General features: G+C 33.6%; 1 long non-coding RNA gene across 1 annotated transcript; it reads right to left on the bottom strand.

Moving 5' to 3' along the window:
- Positions 1–257: 257 nt before the first annotated feature.
- On the bottom strand, positions 258–15,257 carry LOC103582815. The gene is made up of 4 exons (XR_549791.1): positions 15,181–15,257; positions 10,794–10,883; positions 1,846–1,945; positions 258–335 (listed from the first exon to the last, which is right to left on the bottom strand). It is a non-coding gene; the product is annotated as an uncharacterized LOC103582815 (long non-coding RNA).
- Between the last annotated feature and the right edge of the window lie 1,874 nt (positions 15,258–17,131).

Consider the following 17,131-nt stretch of genomic DNA (forward strand, 5'->3'; position numbering starts at 1 on the left):
TCTACCAGGCAAGCTGGGCTATTCTCTGGTAACATGAGGTCACTGAGCACTGAGAAGGCTGGATAGGTTCCATATCTAGGGCAGTCTTGCCAATCAAGCTTCTGGTGGTTACTACCACAACCTAACTACCTCAGTGACAGCTATTCTAAGACATAAAAACTTTCAAGAGATCTCAAGTGCTCTCAAAATACTCAATCATCACTGTCTCCAGCATTTTGCTGATTCAAACACTCTTAAAAGTAGGAATACCAGAAATCCTACTCCCAAAAAAGAATACCTCCATGGTGATGCGACAGGCTCCCTCCATTAGCGAGGATTTCTTCTCTAGCAGCTGCCTGTATTTGGAAACAAAAGAACAAATCATTGCTACTTATAAGACCCAACTCCTAAAGGAGGCACATATTTCCTGGGTTAAATAATAAAGTAGAAGCCTAATTTTCTTCTCTCTTAGATTAACTGTGTTAAAAAAGCAGTTTAAAAAAAAAAAAGCCTAGCTTTGAAGTTTTCCTTCCAGTGAATAATCACATCTACAAAGGTCACTTTGAGATTCTGGGGGGGGAAAGGGCAAAATGACCAGTTCAGCAGCCTTAAATTGTTAATAATAAATCAGAAGTTGTGAATGCAGAGCCAGGTTCTACTTTGTAGTGAACTTCTAATCATCCCAACAAGTATTAATGAATAACATTTACGGACTGCTTCCTATATGTCCAGAAATGAACCAAGAAATTTGTCTGCAGTATCTCATTTATTTTCACTAGAGCCTTGTGGAATAATTACAATTATTCCCCTTTCACAGATAAAGAAAAAGGTTTAGGATGGTTAGTAGCCTAATATCACACAGTGGGCATAAGAGTCAAGATTACTTAACAAAGCTATCAGGGATCAAACATAAAAGCCCTTATAAAGAACACTTAAGTCAATGACTTTGGACAAATTACTTGTTAGTCCTATGAATATCTAAGCATGAGGGGATAAAAAAACGAAACCCTTATTTTATTCTCCTAACATGTTAGGTGCTGACTAAGCTCCTTATAGAACATTCAGGTTAGAATGATAAACACTTAAAACAAAATATAGAATGACTGAAATGCAGAGTGAAAACGGGTAATGGAAACTAGAATTACTTTCGATTCCTAAAGATTCATGAATATATAATTGCTGTGATGTGAAATATCTATAATGCCTTGAACCTCTCTGAATTACTCAAGTGTATACAAACCATCAGGAGTTAGGTCAGGGTAGAAGAGAACACAGACAGGACAGAGGGACCATACTGCATTGCAAAGTAATCTATAAGAATCCTCATTACTTAGTTTTAGGGTTTTGCAAATACGCTAGTCCCTGCTAAGGACTTATATTTTCTAACAAATTACTTTAAATAAAGCAATAATTACTTGAGATGAGTAATACTTGGACAATGGCAGCTTGAACTGGAAAAGAAGGAATAATTTCACTCTTTGGTACTGCAAGGAAGGGACCTTTGGGTAGTCAGAGAGCAACACCAAAGCTAAGATAATGAAAAATACTCAAACTTTTGGGGGGTGACATATATGTTCATTATTTTGATTGGAATGACTCGTGTAGACAGTCATTATTATTATTTAATTTAATCAGCTAATATGTTCTGTAAGTAATCACGAAAGAATCACAGTCTGAATATTAATTATAGACTCACAATTTAGTGGACGTAATCCAGTGCAACAAATATGCTTCCATTTTTATAGGCTAGCAGCCAGGCAAATCATGTGTGATTAAAGAGAGTCAAATTAAAATTCATAAACTGACAGTAAGTTTATTTAAATTAATAAAAGAATGTAAAAGCTATATACATGTATGCAAAATTACCTCAGTTTGTTCAAAAACGGTCAGTGGGTCACTAATTCCCCTGTAGTTAAAGGCAAAATAGAAGTAGATACATGCGCCTGCATCGTAAGTCTGCGTCACCCTAAAAAACAAACAGACAAAATCCCCACAAGGGCTTTAAGTTAAATGAAATCTGACTAACATCTAGAAACTTGAAGGCAAGATTTTGTGAATGACTGCTTAAGCTATAGTCTCATTCTCTACCCAGCCTCCTACGCCATGGAAGGAAAGTAGATTGGCTTTCTTTAGAGTTGTGCCAAAACAGGTAAACTGAGGATGCAGTGGAAAACAAAAGGATTTTACTTTCATTTAAAATGCCAGTTTAGTCAGTATTATAGGGACACATTCAATCTTTCTCTTGTCTGTTCCATGTTACTAAAACTATTGGAAAATAAAACAAAAACTTTTACCCATTACATCAGCATTTTATAATGAAATGCCGTTTTCTCTGATCTTATTGAAGCTGTTTTGTTATCTAGAAGTAATGGCAGCTATTAGCAGTATGTGTCAAAACATACTTAATATATAGTCAGACAAGTATTAGTATTAGTTACTGTAACCTGCATAATCAAAATAACTTAACAAAAACATGACACTTAATGCACATATCTTGACAATAGTAACACTTTTTTCCTCTACTCGACTAATGTTATGCACAGTTCCTCGTGTGGCTGTTTTGAGACAGCATTTGAGGCATACCTGTATTACAAATAGTACAGTTTCAAAAGCATGTTTTCCTGCTAAAGGACCACACATTAGGTCCCTATGTGTAGATGTTGACAATATTTTGTACTGCCATAGTTAACAGACATAATATGAAATGTCTGCCCCTTGAGAAAGGCAGCATTACGATAGAAACAAGAAACCTGGTTCCATTCATTGGCACCATCACTGCAAGCAAGAACAGTTACATGAAATGCATGGAATACATATGGACATGAAAATACTGACTAAAATCAATTTTCATTATTTTAAAAATCTATATTGATAAAATAGGGGCAAGTTATACCCTTTTCAAAGTACATTAAGTGCTCTGACAACAATACTATGAACTTGTCATTTGTTTGGATTCTCCTGGCTCAAGAGATTTAAAAGATTCTGGGCAGGAAAAAGTAAATCACTAAAGCTGAGGCCAAAAGAAAGACTCTGTCTGTTCAATCCTGGCTATAATTTAAAAAATAAAAAACAATGAAATAAATATCAGTAACATTTTTTTCTACACAGATAATTTAAACATACTAGAAGAAACTCTCCTAAGCTCTCTCTAGTCAAAACATGATATAGCCTCAGGATAGAGAAGGACAAATAGGATTGATACATGCTGATAATTCTGGGTTGAGTTTAAAAAGCTATCACATGATGCACTCGATACCTTGAGAGAGAGAGAGAGAGAGGACAAACACAGACAACATCAATAGCTTTATGGAGCTTAAACCAGTCTAGACTCTAGACTGTACAGATGGAAAATGCTAAGGTAATCAAATCACAATCAGTGATTATATAAAGAAGCAGCAGAAGAAAATCTGAGTAGGTCAAATTGGGAAAGTTTCCTAGAAAAGCTATACCTGAATGGAGACTGACAGAAAATATAAGATTGTTTTAGGTAAGAAAAATGTCATATTATCAAGATATAGGATAAAACAACCAGGAGATATAACAGAGAGTAAAAACGCCAAATATCCAGGAGTAGAGGAAGGAGATGGGCAAACAGACTGAGGGAACAAAGTAGAGAAGGATGAGCTAAAAATAAATACAATCTGGACATCAGGAATAGAAAAACCAAACAATTTGATGAAGAAACCAAGATCAAAAGAGCAGTGGCAGGGCCGGCCCCGTGGCTCATTCAGAGGAGTGTGGCGCTGGTAGCGCTGAGGCCGCGGGTTCGGATCCTATATAGGGATGGCCGGTGTGCTCACTGGCTGAGCGTGGTGCAGACCATACCATGCCGAGGGCTGCGATCCCCTTACCAGTCAAAAAAAAAAAAAAAAGGCAGTGGCAAGCAGTGGCTATCATTGCTATGACAGCATGTGGAGATGTGTCTCCAGCTGGCACCAACCTTTCAGCACACAGACCCTGCGTGGCACAAATTTGCTTCTCTCTTCCTAAACCTCATACCTTATCATATGCCACTTATCCTACCTCAATTACTGACCCTTGCTAAGTCTGAGCACCCTTTTTCTTCCTCTTCAAAAACTACCTTCTCACGTCAAAAGGATACAGAAGCCAACTTAAAGGAGTTCCCAATGGCTAAATCTAAGAAAATTTGAGCAATAAAGTGAATAATAATAATAATGGACATAAACCAGAGAACAAAATATCCATACTGATATAAAGAAAGAGAAAGAGAGACAGATGAATGGGAGAGCTTTTCCTTATAGTGAATTCCAGTGGACAGATGTAGAGAAGGAATGATAAAAAGAGAAAATCACCATTTGCAAATAGCAAACAATAACTGTTGTGACCAAGAATCATCAGTGGGAGATTAATGATTAGGAGACATGGTATGAGAAACAGGATTGCATGTCTCAAAGTTTCTCGTAAGAACAAGGGTACTTCAAAAAATCCATAGAAAAATGGAATTGAAAGATAATACAAATCTTTCCATGAACTTTTTGAAATACCCCTGAATTTATTAAGTACAAAGGGAAAAAACAGTAACCTTAGAGTGGAGAGACTACCTTAACCAAGTGATCAAAGTTAACATCATCAATCATCAGACATATCAACATTACATTCCTCCTGATATTCTGCACCAAGAAGAGCACATAACTTCTTTGGTATTCTTGCTAAAATGTATAATTTGAATTTGATCACAAAGAAACATCAGACAAACCAAAACTGAGACACATTTTTTCAAAATAACTGGCCAGTATTCTTCAAAAGTGGGAAGGTCATGAAAGATAAAGACTGAGGAACTGTTCCAGATTGGAGGATATTAAAGAATGATAACTAAACACATTACATAATCCTGGATTAAACCCTGACCCAGAAAAAAAGACATTAGTGGGACAAATGGTAAAGAAAGGATTATAGATTAATTAATAGTATTGTAACAACACTAATTTTTTCATTTTTATATTAACATTTGGGGAAGATGGTTGAAGGATATACAGGAGCTATTTGTACTGTCTTTGCAACTTTTTTTGTAAGCCTGGTTTATTATCCCACCTCACAATGAAATATTTAAAAGCAATGTAACTATGTGGCCTGAAATAAACAAAAAAGCCATCTCCCTCAGGAATGATTTTTTTTTTTTAAAGATGACCGGTAAGGGGATCTTAACCCCTGACTTGGTGTTGTCAGCACCACACTCTTCCAAGTGAGCTATGGGACGGCCCCAGGAATGATTTTTTTTTTTTTTAACTAAGTATACTACGGTTAAAAACAGCCTCCAAAGAGACTAAATGAAACTCTGTAAATCAGTTATAAGTCTTCCAAACTTCCTCAGAGTTAACAGAAATAAGGATGAAAACTTAAAGCTCAGGAATGGGAGAAATGCTCAATATCAAATATGACCAGACTGAGTGAAATATGAAATCGTACAGCATCTTCACTAAGTACATTTTAACAATTAGTAAGGATTTAGAAAACAAACTGAATGATCATATCCAATGCAGTGACATGGCCTTAAAATAGTGTCTATGACCCCATATGTGTACATGTTATATGTACGTATACAAAAGATATCAAGAACGTTAGATTGTTAAATCATACATATAATATATATCTGGACTTTCAAAATGGTATTAGAAAAGCATTCATGTAAAAGGCAGCTAAGGTAATCATAGACAAATCTCCAAATGCAATTTACAAAGGTTCCCACAAAGAATTTAATTTAACAGAAGGAGAGAATACTCTTTTTACTACACAATACTAATAGAATTTAATCTAAAATTTTAATGGAGTTTTAGGCCAAATGTTAGGTGCCTTAGAACAGAAGAAATGAACTGTTTAACAATGCTACTGTCAATTTGCCAGCTGTTTTTCTTCTCGTGTTAATTCACACTCATAAAAAAGATCTCTTGAATGTTCACATTTTAACTACCAACTTACAAACTTTAAGAAAAATTGAAGAACCATTTTAAACTAAGAGGGTGCTATCATTAGAAATAACCAAATTCAAATAAAATTTGAAGGATACATGAATGAAATGCGTTTACAGCAATTAATAAAACATACATGACTCATAAGGGTCATTAATATCAATAACCAGAAAATTTAAATATTAATAGAGCATTGCTACCTTCCAACAAATCCAGGATCTATATAATACACAGTTCAGTTTTCAGTAGATAAGCAGACTACTGAAGTTACAACAAAGCTTGATGGGCCTAATTTATCAGTATCTCAAAGACAAAGTCTATATAATGAAAAATACCTTTGATTTGGGTCCATTTTACAAAATGAGTCAGCTCTAACACCTTTTAAATGTCTATCATTTAAGACATTTAAATACTAACCTCTCCCCAAATCAGCTGGACAAGTAATAATGTGGTTGTCAAAGTCACTACATTATTTTTTAATTTCTAAAAATTTTTTGTGTTCCATACTTTTTGGAGTACTTTACTTGTGTTAGACTCATTGACTAACAATTCCTTCCCATATAACTTCTCAGGATATTTATGGTTGAAATTTCTACTCCAATGGACAAAAAACCTTTTAACTGACAAAAATGAAATAACTGAATTCAACAAATGCACCCTACACATGAATTATTTTAAAATAATTTTGTAATAGATTTTTTATTAAAAAAAAAAAGGTTTAAAAAATACATCTCACACATTCAACACGGAATAATCTCCTTGGCCACTATTAAGCAGCTCAAATCAAACTAAACTAAAATCAAACTCTAGCTAAATGTTAGCTTAATCAAGTATGAACCATAAGAAATATATTTAAAACTCTTATTTACCAAAGCCATTCAAATAACTAGACTTCACCCATTCTAAACTGGTTTTATAAGATGATCTCAGAAACTGAGCATATAAGCTTTTATTAAAAAATTATTATCAAAAAATAGTTACTTAACAAATACGACATATGGCCAATTCAGTCTAAATATACTAATTCTATCTATCTATAATACATAATGAAGATTCTTAGGCCTTATGAACATCTTCCACAGAACCTAGATTTAAGTGTTATTACAGATTGTGCCCTAAGGCAGAATATTTTACTTCCTAGTCATTTTCAATAAGTCGCAGTTTACCACCATGATGTCTTCATAATGGAGGGAAGGAGGCTGTCAAGAAATGTTGAATACAGAGTTGGGGCAGACCGAGGAAGTAAGGAGGGTAAAATCAGTTAAACTGCCACTTGACAAAACAAAGGAATAAAAATTTCTCACTTATGAGTGAGGACATGCAGTATTTCTCTTTCTGTACCTGGCTTATTTCACTTAAAATAATTTTCCCTAAATTCATCCATGTTGCTGCAAATGGCAGGATTTCATTCTTTTTTATGGCAGAGTAGTATTCCATCAAGTATATATACCACATTTTCCTTACCCAGTTGTATACTGATGGACACTTAGGTTGGTTCCAACTCTTGGCTACTGTAAATAGAGCTGCAGTAAACATGGAAGTACAGGTATTCCTTTGGAATGGAAATCATCATGTTGAAGTAATACCTGTACTTCCATGTTTACTGCAGCTCTATTTACAGTAGCCAAGAGTTGGAACCAACCTAAGTGTCCATCAGTATACAACTGGGTAAGGAAAATGTGGTATATATACTTGATGGAATACTACTCTGCCATAAAAAAGAATGAAATCCTGCCATTTGCAGCAACATGGATGAATTTAGGGAAAATTATTTCATGATGATTTCCTGAAATTGCTGGATCATATGGCAGTTCTATTTGTAGTTGTTTGAGGAAACTCCATACTATTTTCTGTAATGGCTGCAGAAATTTATAGTCCCATCAACAGTGTAGGAGGGTTCTCCTTTTTCCACATCCTGGTCAGCATTTGTTATTCTGTCTTTTTGATAATAGGCATTCTAAGTGGGGTGAGATGATATCTCAACGTGGTTTTATAATCTGCATTTCCCCAATGCTGAGTGATGTTGAGCCATTTGTATATCCTCCTTTGAGAAATGTCTATTTAGCTACTTTGTTCATATTGCATGTCCTCACTCATAAGTGTTGGGGGGGGGAGGAGGGAGGGGGGAGGGAGGAAAGAAGGAAGAATCAAAAATACACTGAAATTTCAAAAAAAGAGAACAGAACTGTGGTTATTAGAGGTGGGAAAGGGGAAAATGGGAAATGGGGGACGGGGTGTTGAGAAATTAGTTAAGGGTCACAAAGATTGATTATGTTTTGTAAACATGAGTATACTAATTATCCTGATTTGACCACCACATTTTGTACACATGTATTGATATTCAATTCTGTACCCTACAAATATATATATTCAATGTCTCAATAAAAAAAAAAATTCTCAACTGCGCAATAGATTCTATTTTTTTTTTAATGTTTCAAACTTTAATAATAAAAAATGGCTTTTGAATTATCATGCCTGATTTGTTTGCAGGATTATAATAAAAGAGGCCTGACAGACTGGAATGTCAAGAGAAGAACCAGTATCAATTTGGGTTGATAATTACAAATAAATACAGATTTTTTAAATTAAATTTTAAGGACTACAAAAGGTTCATTTTAAAGATGCCCCCCAATTAAAAAAAAAAGTAACATTCTTACGCCTTCATTTGGAAATGTTTTCTCCAAGGTCAATCACTAATCCACCGTTAACTTTACCAAGTTATAAGCTTTTATTATATAGAACAGCCCTCTATTTTCCCTTCCTTCAGATATCTCAATTGCTCAACCAATAATCTCTAAAATCTACTTTTTTAGCTTTTACAGTCTCTGATTCTATAACCAATGCACTTGTTCTATAACACGTTAATGCACACACGTTAATAACAAATGCTTGTTAAACCCTAACAGTCTCTCCCACACAGAAGCAGAAAAGATCCTATTACAAGGAGATCATTTTAATTGGAATGAACAGTGAAGGTATAAGAAAGATACTTTTCCTCAGATCTCATGTTAGAATTATATTTTCTTATCCTGCAAAAGCACAATGCAGCAAATTAGAAAAGATATCTCTCCCAATGGGAGCAATAAGTAGAACTAAGAAACACAAGATAGTAGTAGAGAAGTACAAGATGAGACCATGTAAAAGATAAAGAAAAAAAAAAACAAACCCCAAAACACAAAAGAGATAGCAGTTTAAAGAATACAGAAATAATTCTAGTCTTGCAAAACAAATATATGCAAATTATCAAGTCATGTCAAAATATCAAGAGGAACAAGTAGGATTAACAACCGGATGCCTTCATGAGGACTTGCCACTGGGAGGAAAAAAATATCTAAATTTTCCTTACTAATACTAGTATGTATTGTCTAGCTCAACCATAATGTAATTACATCACAATAATACTACAGCATTTATATAGCTCTTAAGAGCTTAAAAGTTTTTTTATATGTCTTATTTCATTCTTACTACAGTCCTATGAGGAGACTACTAACCACAATAGAGTATTACCACTACTTTATTAATGATAAAATTGTTAGAGCTTAAAGAGATTAAATTACTTAAAAACAGTAGAACAGTGCCTTTATTCTTCAGACAAATTCAGTCTTAGAATACAAAATTTTTTAAGTAGGCAGAAAGTTGCCACGGTAACATGGCTGTCAGGCAGGGTCTGGTAGAAATAAGCCCAGGTCTGCTTCCAAGGCTGAGATTAAGTAATTCCAGGTAAATCAGAGGAACGAGCATTATAAACAGAAATATATAGAAAATGCTGTTGTGCTGAAGCATAATTTGTTTCAGAAGTCCAGTATCAGGTGAAGTTAATAATAGATATTACATTATTTCCAAAATTACCTAACCTTTAACATTTTTATACTGTAAGTTGTTTCTGTAATATATAGTGGAGATGTGTTCTTGAAAACCACACATACATACAAAGAGAAAAAAAAAGTGAGGCAGTTATACAAAAAAGTTTTAAAAGTGCTACATTACTACTGTATCATTTATTTTAAGGTTCCCCTTGTGGTTTCATACTTTGTTCCAATTTCCATTTATTCTCCATTCCAATTAGTTCCTTAAATTTTTACAGAAGTCAAAGGTTCAACTCAATCTTCATACATTTAATCTCCCAGTTTACACAGAAAACGAATACCAAAAAATTGAACACAAAGTGCCCCTTCTCAAGAAAACCTCCTTTTGAGCTGCTGTTATTCAACAAAGAGGACAAGATCATCATTGCGTTAACCATGCAATGTCCAATATGGAAGACACCAGCCACATGTGGCATTTTAAATTAATTAAAAAATTAAACAAATTTTAAAATTCACTTCCACAGTTACACTAGCCACATTTCAATCGCTCAATAGCCACATGTGGCTTGTGGCTACCATAATGAACAGCACAGACACAGAATATTTTCATTATTGAAGAATGATCTATTAAAAAGGACTCAGTTAATTGTCACTTGAATCTTCTTCTCCTCTCATTCCTTTATTCTACTCCCATTCATTTCATCATCAACTAAAATGTTTAGTGTTGTTTTTTTCTCTGATGAAGAGCCATGTTGACTACGTGTATAATTTTTAGTTTCTTGACTATCTATGTAATTCATACTTCCAGTGAATGAAGGAGTCCTTCTCTTTCTCCAGGAACTCTAGGCTCTTCACTAACATGCTGTCCAGACAGAATGAAAGGCTTACTCACGGAAGAGTGTCCTATTCCTAGTGGGCTCAGGACTGCAGTAAAATCCTAGTGGCACAATTCTAACAAGGTGGTAAGTAAAGTTTAGGAAAGCTTGCCAAGAAAGCTTTTCCTCAGCTGACAAATCATATTTCCCTATATATTAAAAAGTTTTTCAGAATAAGGAGTATAAGAACAATTTTAAAAACTTACCGGCATGTAGAAAGAGGAGCAAACTGAACACCCTTCTCTTTGCACTCCCTTGTTATTCTTTCTTTTACATTTCTACAGAGATCTACAACCCTAGAAAAGATCATTGAACATGATATTAAGTTTTCAAATGAAAATTACACAAATCCTAATAAATGCTGATTTATCTGGCATCCTTCAAGTCTGAAATTCTCTTAACTAAAAGCTTTCAGTTACTCCTTCAAGAATGAACAAGAACCTTGATCATCTGATTTGAGCCCTCCATTGATAACTTCAAAGGGACCAAAGTCTTTTCTTGCTTTTGCCATTGGAAATACAGAAGTCAGAAGAACATATTCAAGTCTCTTAAATGCAGTTTTCTACACTTAGCAAAGCCCAATTTCAAAATAAATTTAATTACAAAATTTTAAGAGCTTTAAAAAAAGCTATAAAGAGCAAGTTAATAAAAATTCAATCCTGTGTTATATGAATATCAATCTTTATCCATGTTAAGATGTGTTCCTTAATTCAAAAACAATTCAATTAATAATCATGACATTATATCAAATGCTCAACAACCTATTCTCAAACTGAAATCCAATTTGACAGACTTATTGGATATGAACTATGTGTAAAGTGCTAATGTGCTATGTTAGACTGGATAGTAATAATCCTTAAAGGGAAAAGGAGACTGACAACATTTAACAACATTAATCTATTTTTTTTTTTTTTTGTCTTTTTCCGTGTCCGGCAACGGATCGCAACCCTCAGTGTTGCCCCCGTACCGGACCGGGGACCGGCAACGGGATTGCAACCCTCGGCGTTGCTCCCGCTCCTCGCTCAGCCAGTGAGCGGGAACCGGTCTGAATGCGGGATCCGAACCCTCGGGCGGGAGCGCCACCGCGCTTCCCAAGCGGCGCACTATCCAGTGCGCCACTGGGCCGGCCCAACATTAATCTATTTTTTAATTCAACTACTTTTGAATGTGAGCTATAACATATTGTTATAATTACACATTTTGTTTCATCTGGAAAATAAAACTTTTAAGGTATATAAAAACCATTTTATTCTCCAATAAATATTCTAGTTCTGTGTTTTAAACCTTGGTCTGTTTAGCATCAAGAGAATTGAAAAGACTCCAAAGAAACTCAAAAAGCTGGCCTACCTCTAGTCTCAAGACTGATTTGACTGTGTGAGAACCAATTTGATAAAAACAATAACATTTAAGCAAATTATGCTTTGTAAAACACATTAAAATCATCTATATTTCCAAGAATAAAAAATATATAATTAAAATATAAGTACAAAAAGGGTTTTAGTGTTTTATAAGCATGTCAAATTTATTTTTATGAATACAGTATCTGAAACCTTTATAAATCCTAATTTTACCAAACAATGCTCTTAAGTTAAATTCTGCTTTAATTTATGAGAGCTGCAGGTAAATATGATTTATCAATGTAATGTTACCTAAGCCTTTTATGGAATGGCAAGAAATGCATGTTTTAAAAAAAAATCTCATAAGCATTTAGATTATTGGAATTTAATACATATTTATTTTGAAAACCCAACCTATAAAACACTTTAGACATAAATAAAATCTACTAAGCTTTAATATTTACAGGGATTAATGAATTTACAAACTCTTAAAAGTTTGTAAATTCAAACAAGTTCTTTATCTTGGCTCTAGAAAATGAAATTTAAGTGCTACAGCTACATAGTCTAAAAAAAAGTTAAGAATACAATTCATCTGCTTTTATAGTCCTTTGCAAATTAAACTATTGGGTGAACCATATTTCCATTTAAATGCATTTAAATGTATCCAATCATCACAAATGCAATTGAAAACATAGACATGTTAAAAGTTGCTTATATCTAAACCCTCCACTGGTAGCTGAACATGAAGAGATTATGGAAGAAAGAATAGGACCAAATGATTATAACCCCCAATGCAACACTTTCTATAAATGATTTGTAGGGAGAGGGTTCTGAAAGTATTCTCTCACAGAACTTGAGCAAAGGTCAATACAGTCCATTTGGACCAATCATTATATAGGATATAAACATAATTCTTATTTGATCTATCAGCAAATTTAACACTGTTAACTATTTTCTCCTTGAAAAAAATCTTCCCTGGGCTTTTCTCACATCTCATCACTTGAATTTCTTCCAAATACTCTAGATATTATTCTTCAGTCTCTTTTGCCAGCTTTTGCTTGTATGACTATCCCTTAAATGTTGAGATTCCATGGACTTCTTTCTTAGGCCCTCTTTGTTTCCTTTGTTCCATACTATCTGTAAGTATTTGTATCCACTTCCTTGGTTTTAATCACAAGATTCTTTCTGTTGTCTCCAAAATCTTTAAACTCTTCAACTCTTAAGACACCTATTTTTATAAGCTATAATTTGACACTATTCCAGAGTTCAATCATAGGACTCTATGTAGAATATTCATTGGGTACCTAACAGGTGCAATCATGGTGCTAAGGCCACAGTGGGATGTGCCACTTGGGGACAGACAAAGACTACTAAAGAACAATAACTCCCTGTGGATTATATACATGAAAAGGCCAATGACCTAATAATGTGTGAGGGTTGAAGACCCTGATCCTATGGGCTACTGCTAAACATGGTCTCTATCTAGCTAAAGATTTGAAAGAAAAAGCGAGTTGCTAAATAAGTAACAAGTACATTTCCATTTATGATATTTATTAAAACTTCAGCTGAAGAAAATGTTTTAAATGAAAAGATACCAAATATGTAACCCTGCATAATACTGAAATTATCACTGAGTTAATTAAAAAATATGTAAGTATATACAAAGAGTGGATAAGAAAATAAAAAGATAGCCCATAGTCAGTTTCCACAGTTGAAAGAATAAAAAGATGGCAATATGTTAACTGACGACAAGGAAATTCATAACGCTGAGGAGGTAACACTATACTAACCCACTTTCCCCAGTGATATGGACTGAATGTTTGTGTCCCTCCCAATGAATAACATTAGTGCCCTTATAAAAAAAAGATGAGAGGGTTTGTTTCTTTCTCTGCCTTCCACCATGTAAGAATACAACAAAAAAATGGCCATCTATAAACCAGAAGAGGGTCTTCACCAAAAACCCAATTATGCTGGCACCCTGATCTCAGACTTCAAGCCTTCAGAACTGTGAGAAATAAATGTTTCTTGTTTAAGAACACTTATGCCACCCAGTCTATGGTATTCTGTATAGCAGTCCAAACTGACTAAGACTCCTACCAAGGAGAAATATTAAAGATTAAAATGGTCTTTAAGACCACTACAAACAGCTGCCAAACTATTTCTGTTGTGAAAAAGTGTCAGAGTTGGTAATTCTTTTCACTCACAAGATTTATTTCCCTTGTTAAAATTTAGCATAAAAAACTGTGAATAAAAGAGTGATACTATAAATTGGGTTAATATCTAACAATGCATAAAATATGAGCACCAATGTGCCAAAACTCATAACACATAATAGAAGAGTAAATGTAGAAAAGTAAAAAGTTTTCTAGGAAGAAAAAAAGAGGTTGGAAGAGAACAAAATGTTGAGATTTGTAATATCTGAGAGGTAAATTCATGGGAATTTGTTATAACCTATATATTTTATTGTAGGTTTTAAACGTTTTGTAAATTTTATTTTAAAAAAGTAAAATGTAAGCATACTAAAAGAAAATAAAAATATATTAACGATCTACTTAATAATTTATTTATTATTGAATGAGTTGACAACTCACAAGTCCATTTTTAAGAAAACCATTTCACATTTCCTAATCAGATTTTATTAATTCCCTAACCAATATTTGTGTGTGAGTGTGAGTGGGTGTATGCATTTCCAGTAACAAAACCCTTCTAAAATTTATTTCCCTTGATTTTATTTGGGTTATTTCCTATAATATGCTCCAGTACTCGAATTAAGCTTAAATTTAGAAATTGCACTTAAGTTCTTACCATGTACTTCTTTCAGAAATCACTTAAAGGTAAGTTAAGATCTTACTTAATACGCACATACAAATATCAAAACCTAAATGGCATTACCAAAGAAGGTTAACTGGCTTTATCATTTTGGGAGACTTTTTAGAGAACATTTAAGCATGTTAATCACTTAAGAATTTAATCAAAGCTAAGTAAAACCACACAATAACATTTAGTGTCCAATAAGATTCTTCAAAATGTAAATATCAACAACACCTTCATTCTTTGTGTCACAAACTTGCCTCAAACCAAAAAAAGGGCTTGAAAATATGACATTCTGTTGAAGACATCAATTTAAATAAAAGTAGGTGCCTTGTTTCAATATTCCTTCATAAAATTTTTAGTTTATATATTCATACACAAAGATATTATTTCGGCAACTCATATACCATATTTGAATAATATCAGGGATTTTATTATATTTTACCTGTCCCAAGGAGCAGAAGTCTCAAAAGATTCTCCTAATATATAGTATTCCAAACCTAAGTCCTGTTAAGAAACATACACAAAAATCAAGAAACTATAACAGACGCAGAAGAATCAATAATATTGTTATTATTTCATGTTCCTTGTTTGCTAGTGCTACATGTTTTTCATTTTATCTCGACTGCTCTTTACTATCTGCCTCATAAGAGCATGGAAAGTTGCCCTGAGAGTGAGCTAGAACCTTCACGAGGACAGGAACCTTGTCTGTCTTGTTCTCCTCTGTATCTTTGGCACCAGGCAGAGTGCCTGACACAGGGGAGGAACTCAAATACTTATCCAGTGAATGGAGTCTCTATCCAGGAACAGTTTATGTACATATAGAGAAAACCACCAGAATAGATTCTTAGTGGCCTAATTAACAAATTAACTGGTATCAAAAACTGGTCAATCGACGGAGGAGGATGGGTAGGGAAGCAGGGAAGGGTAGAAGAAGAGGAAGATATTCTCCTTGCTTAAAATCAACTTTTCTTTAAAAACAAATTTAGAAAATACAGTGCCTCTCTTTGAAGTGACAGAATAGACAGAATATCTGAAGGCACCTCTACTATAAAAATATATTATATATAGCATACAAGATATAATACTTACAAGTAACTTATAATGCTTAATTTCTTTACCTAGAGCACGACTATTTTATTACCAAACTGGGAAGAAAGATTCACAAGCCACCACAGAAATGCAAAGATTTGAAAGAAAATTTTATAAGGCAGGAAAATCAATACAAGTTAAGGTTTTTATTTCCGATAAAATGAATCACTTCAACCCAACTAGAGTTTGGAGGGAAAAGTCTCCAAATGACTGGTCTAAAATGTGTGTTTTTCTCATATGCATTCATTTATTCAGTAAACATATTTGATGACAATGGTAATAGGAACTGGAAATTTTTCTTAATAATAAAATAAATAATCCGGGGGGAAAAAGTCCCTAACTTGCTTTTGACTCAGCTTTAACATGAACTGGAACCTTAAAAATTAAGATATTTACTCCAAATTGTGTCTACACTGTACTTCTTACAGTTACATTTCATTTTCTAGAGTTCTAAATTTAGTATTATGGGAAAATGGTCAACATCCTCAGAAAAATGGCTAGGAAACAAAATTTTATGTTTACTAAAAATGCTTACTATGGTGAGAACCTGGAGTACCAACAGTCTATGGAAGCAGATATTATTTATAAGATCCAAAATCATCTATTATCTTTCATGATCTATACATCTCTTAATCAGAATTTCTAACACACTAGAATAGGCAATGCATATACTTTTCCTTATCAGCATAATGGGATGGGGTGTGGGTGTTGCAGGGAGGGAAGAGGATTATATGCTTCAAATTCACTGAAATTTAAAATATGAATCTTAGCAAGGATTAAATTATTTCTAAAATGAGAACACATTAATTCAAGACTTCTCAGAGAAGTAAAAACAAATTGTTTTGAAGGAAATACTCATACAAACATATTCAATTTCCAAGCAAAAAATTTAAAAGTTTAGTATTTGGGGAAGCTAAATTCTCGGCAGGATATCTGAAAAAACAAACTTTTAGAATAAGATCATTCAAATTACATAACAGGCAAAATTTTTAAAAAACACACAAAAAAGGAACCCCAGCAATAGCAGAAAACAATTAAGAAACTTGGGTTTGTTACGGCCAAAATAGAAAAACAAAACTAAATAAATAAATGAAGAAATAAAGTATCAGAACAACTTACTATCAGTATAGCAGATTTGAAATTAATATGACTAATGAAGTTTCTCATAAGTAGAAAATCTAGAACTAGAAAAATTTTAGCGCTCAAGTACACTAATTTATTTCTTTAATTCTACTCATATACAGCAATCATCACCAGTGAACCAATATCTACATGGAATAAAATTAAACAATTTTTAAAAACAC

This window comes from Galeopterus variegatus, unplaced genomic scaffold (genome assembly GCF_000696425.1).
Source record: "Galeopterus variegatus unplaced genomic scaffold, G_variegatus-3.0.2 Scaffold17998, whole genome shotgun sequence".
NCBI lineage: Eukaryota > Metazoa > Chordata > Mammalia > Dermoptera > Cynocephalidae > Galeopterus > Galeopterus variegatus.